Consider the following 5,288-nt stretch of genomic DNA (forward strand, 5'->3'; position numbering starts at 1 on the left):
TAACAGCATCCATAGACTCTAATATTTGGTAACAAAATGTGTGGTATTCAGTTCAGAATTACCAAGAGTATAAAGTACCAAAGGAAAAAGAATTAACAGAAACAGACCTATGGGTGATCCAGATATGTGAGCTACACAGACTGTAAAATAACTGTGATTAGTATGTTCAAGAAAATTGAATCAAGATCAGAATTTCATCAGAGAACTTGAATCTGTGAAAAATTAAGGGGAAATTCTAGAATTTAAAAAAATAAAATTACTGAGATGAATACAACTTAGAATTCTACACCAAGTGAAAATACACATCAGTAATGAAGGTGAGGAAGGTTTAAGGAGCTTGGAAGTCACCGCTCTGTCCCAACAGCTCCCCTTGGATCCATAAGAGTGGGAAAGACAAAAGACAAACTCCGGCCCCCACACCTGGAGAGATGGGTGAACACAGATCATCACAGCTTCCCAGAGTAGAGACTCATGAAGAAATTGCCACAGGAACCAGTGCTGGGGTAAGAAAATTTGAACTGTAATTGATGAACTAATTGCTGGAGGCTCAGCGTGGGCAACTCTCAGAGTGAAAAACTCCAGGGGGACTCAGGCAGAGGGAAGATCCTCCCCATTTTAAGATTTACCTTTCGGAGCTCAACCAGATTCCCATAGTAAATATCTGAAAAAAATCAATCCCCTCAGGCTTCCTGCAGGGAACGAGAATAAGGAACCATTTTGAAATAAACCAGAGCACTCTTCTTCTTAACAAGGCCTGTCCTCAGGGAGAACTAGTTAACTAGAACCTAACCTAATGAGGTATTATCAGAGCCTAACTTGCCCGGGGGAAAGAAAATACCCAACTCCAGTCTGTTGCTGTCATCCTGTCCCACCTAAATGGGGAGAAAAAACTGAGAAACCCTTGTGAATTTCACTGTCCAGACACACAGGGTCCCTGAGAGACAGACCTAGTCACAGGACTATAAAATGCTTCCCTTCCCCACACCCTACCACCACATCAGCAAAGGCTTATTCACTGGAGGTGCTTTTACCCAGGACCCATGTCTGATTATCAAGAAAAAATTAAAAGGCATACCAAAAGGAAAAAATACAGTTTGAAGAGCCAAAGCAAGCCTCAAGATGCTTACTAAACCAGATATGCACCAGATATGGCAGGGATATAGGAATCATCAGACTGGGTATTGGAAACAACTATGATTAATATGCTAAGAGCTTTAATGGATAAAGTAGACGGTATGAAAGGACAGATGGACAATGTAAGCTGAGAGATAAAAATCCCAATAAAGAATGAAAGAGAAATGCTAGAGATTTAAAAAAACACTGTAAGAGAAATGAAGAATGACTTTCATAAGCTTATATAGACTGGACATGGCTGAGGAAAGAATCATTGAGCGAGAGGATATAGCAATAGGAACTTCAAACACTAAAAAGCAAAGAGAACAAAGATGAAAAATAAGAGAACAGAATTCTAAGGACTGTGGACAACTACAAAAGGTGTAATGTCCGCATAATGAGAACACCAAAAGGAGAAGAAAGGAAGAGAAGAAAATGTGAAACAATAATCACTGAGAATTTACCCCAAATTAATGTCAGACACCACCACAGCTCCAGGAAATTCAGAGAACACCAAGGAGAATAAATGTCAAAAAATCTACACCTAGGAATATCATCTTCAAACTACAGAAAATCAAAGACAAAAAAAAAAAAAAATCCTGAAAGAAGCAGGAGAGAAAAACACATTTTCTATACAGGAACAAATTAGAATTGCATCCTACTTCTTCTCAGAAACCATGCAAGCAAGAAAAGAGTGGAGGGAAATATTTAAAGTACTGAGAGAAAAGAGAGAGAAAGAAAGAAAGAAAATATTTCATAATGGACAAAACCCAAAGAATCTGTATTACATGACTTTTTACTTTGTGTTTTGCTTTGTGAAAATTCATCAGGCTATGCACTAAACATAATAAAAGTTTATTTTTTTTAAATGTCTACAGAATGGTGAGAAGGAGGGAGTTGAAATATAGTGAGGCTTTAATGAGTATATTCACCCTCTCCCACTGAAAACCAACTGCCACAGGCTCGAGTTCTAGATGGGAAAACTAACTTCAAATCATGTTCACAACTTTGCTAATTACAAAAGACTGGACATTTTGACAGACTGGACTTTCAATTACCTAATATAACCAAAAAGTGCATGGGGTTCCTGAGTCTTCCTCCAGGGTCAGTGCTTTCCGAACTAGGCAGTGTGGCACTCGGTGGTCTTTCCGAGTCATTGGCCAGGCAGACCCCCGCGGCATGCGCCGGGGTTCATACAAGATGTTTCAAAGCCTTGTTAAAAATGTTTGGGTCCCCACGAAGCCCTATTCTACCCAAGTTTATCAGGAGATTTGGGTAGGAATGGGATTGATGGGCTTCATCATTTATAAAATCAAGGAAGTAAAGCTTTGATAGCTTCGAGTTCTGCACCTGCTCATGGTCATCATTAACCAGCTTTACTTGAGTACACGTCAGATGGAGCATCAGTCTGGCTGTAAATATCAGCAAGTGCTGTTAGATGAGAACATGGAGCATCGCTGTAAACTTGTAGACATGTTGTTTCCTTTGTGGCGTGTATAAAGGTACCTGGGAGGTGTACCAAACAAACAAAAAAACTGGGCAATAAAAAAGTGTTGTGTTTATAATTATTTTTTAAAACCTCCTGAGATGGTCTGCTTGCTCTTTTCTTGTCTGCACTCAAGGCAGAGGATGCAGTGGAGGACCTGAGTCACAGCTTGGAACATAGCTGCCCCATCAGGAAAAGCCCACTTTGGACTTTTTGTGAGCGAGACATGAACTTTTATTGACTAGAGTTACAATATTTTAAGGCTGTTTGTTTTATGTCCCACATAACTAACGCACTGCTATTAGAAATTTCAAGGTAAACAAAACCACCAAAGACTCAAAGATGAAAAGGGACAGTGGCAGAAAAATGTAACTTACATTCATCAAGTGCTATTTTGTGCAAAATTCCCTGCTGATAATAACTAAAATTTCTCAACATTTATCAATAGCCACTGACAATGCTACCTTCTTTAGATACATTGTTTCATTCAATTTCTACAAACACTCTTTCAGGTGAGTATGATCATCATTATTACACAGATAAGGATAAATGAAGAACAGACCAACATTTATTTTTTTTTAATTCCAGTATAATTAACATACAGTGTAATATTAGTTTCAGGTGTAAAATGTAGTGATTCACCAGTTCTATATATTACTCACTGCTCATCAAGATGAGTGTACTCCTAATCTTCTTCACCTAATTCACCCATCCTCTCACCCACCTCCCCCCTGATAATCATCATTCTCTATAGTTAAGAGTCTGTTTTTTGGTTTGTCTCTATTTTTCACTTTGTTCATTTATTTTCATCTTAAATTCCACATATGAGTGAAATCATATGGTATTTCTCTTTCTCTGACTTATTTTGCTTAGCATTATACTCTCTAGCTCCATCCATGTTGTTGCAAATGGCAAGATTTTGTTCTTTTTTATGACTGAATAATATTCCAGTGTGTGTGTGTGTCTGTATATATCACTTCTTTTTCCATTCATCTATCGACACACACTTGGCCCGCTTCCATAATTTGGCTCTTGTATATAATGCTTCTATAAACATAAGGGTGCATATATCCCTTTGAATTACTGTTTATTATTTGGGCAAATATCCAGCAATGTGATTCCTGGATCATAGGATAGTTCTATTTTTAACTCTTTGAGGAACCTCCATATTGTTTCCCACAGTGACTGCACCAGTATGCATTTCCACCAACAGTGCACAAGGGCTCCTTTATCTCCACATCTTCACCAAAACTTGTTGTTTCTTGTGTTTTTAATTTTAGCTATGCCAGCAGATGTGAGGTGGTATCTCACTGTGGTTTTGATTTGCATTTCCCTGATGATGAGTGATGTTGAGTACCTTTTCGTGTGTCTGTTGGCCATCTGTATGTCTTCTTTGGAGGAGTATCTGTTCATGTCTTCTGCCCATTTTTAAAATGGATTATTTGGTTTGGGGGTGTTGAATTGTATAAGTTCTTTATTTAATTTGGATACTAACCCTTTTTTGGATATGTCATTTGCAAATATCTTCTGTTTGGTAGGTTGTCTTTTAGTTTTGTTGTTTCTTTTGGTGTACGGAAGCTTTTTTATCTTGATCTAGCCACAGTGGTTTATTTTTTATTTTGTTTCCCTTGCTTCAGAAGACATATCTAGAAAAAAATGTTACGGCTTGTCAGAGAAATTACTGCCTGTGTTCTTTTCTATGATTTTTATGGTTTCAGATCTCACATTTAGGAATCCACTTCGACTTTATTTTTGTGTACAGTGTAAGAAAGTGGTCCAGTTTCATTCTTTTGCATGTAGCTGTCCATTTTCCCCAGCACCATTTGTTGAAAAGACTCTTTTTCCCACTGCATACACTTACGGCCTTTATCAAAGATTAATTAACCATCTGGTTGTGGTTTTATTTCTGGGATTTTTATCCTGTTCTATTGATCTATGTGCCTGTTTTTGTGTTGGTACCATACTGTTTTGATTACACAGCTTTGTAGTGTAACTCAAAATCTGGGATTTCCATAACTATAGCTTTATTTTTCTTTTTTAGATTGCTTTGGCTCTTCGTGATCTTTTGTTGTTCCATACAAATTTTAGGGTTGTTTCTTCTAGTTCTATGAAAAATGCTTCTGGTATTTTGATAGGGATTACATTAAATCTATAGAATGCTTCAGGTAGTATGAACATTTTAACAATATTTGTTCTTCTAATCCATGAGCATGGAATATCTTTCCATTTGTTTCTTTCATCTTCAATTTGTTTCATCACTGTCTTACAGTTTTCAGAGTATAGGTCTTTTAACTCCTTGGTTAAGTTTAGTCCTAGGTATGTTATTATTGCTTGTGCAATTGTAAATGGGATTCTTTGCTTAATTTCTCTTTCTGCTGCTTCATTATTAATGTGTAGAAATGCAACAGACTTTTTGTACATTGATTTTGTATCCTGCAACTTTATTGAGTTCATTTACCAATTCTAACAGTTTTTAATGGAGTATTTAGGGTTTTCTATATATAGTATCATGTCATCCACAAAGAGTGATAATTTTATGTCTTCCTTACTAATCTGGATGTCTTTTATTCCTTTCACTTACCTGATCTCTGTGGCTAGGACTTCTAGTACTATGTTGAATAAAGGTGTTAAGAGTGATATCCTTGTCTTGTTCCTGATCTTAGGGGAAAAGCTCTGTTCTTCTCCATTG

At 37.0% G+C, this 5,288-nt stretch overlaps 1 pseudogene; it reads left to right on the top strand.

The window, feature by feature from the left end:
* The first annotated feature begins 2,313 nt into the window (after window positions 1-2,313).
* LOC113917387 lies at window positions 2,314-2,483 on the top strand (annotated as a pseudogene).
* The last annotated feature ends 2,805 nt before the right edge of the window (window positions 2,484-5,288 follow it).

Source organism: Zalophus californianus, chromosome 1, assembly GCF_009762305.2.
Source record: "Zalophus californianus isolate mZalCal1 chromosome 1, mZalCal1.pri.v2, whole genome shotgun sequence".
NCBI classification, from domain to species: Eukaryota; Metazoa; Chordata; class Mammalia; order Carnivora; family Otariidae; genus Zalophus; species Zalophus californianus.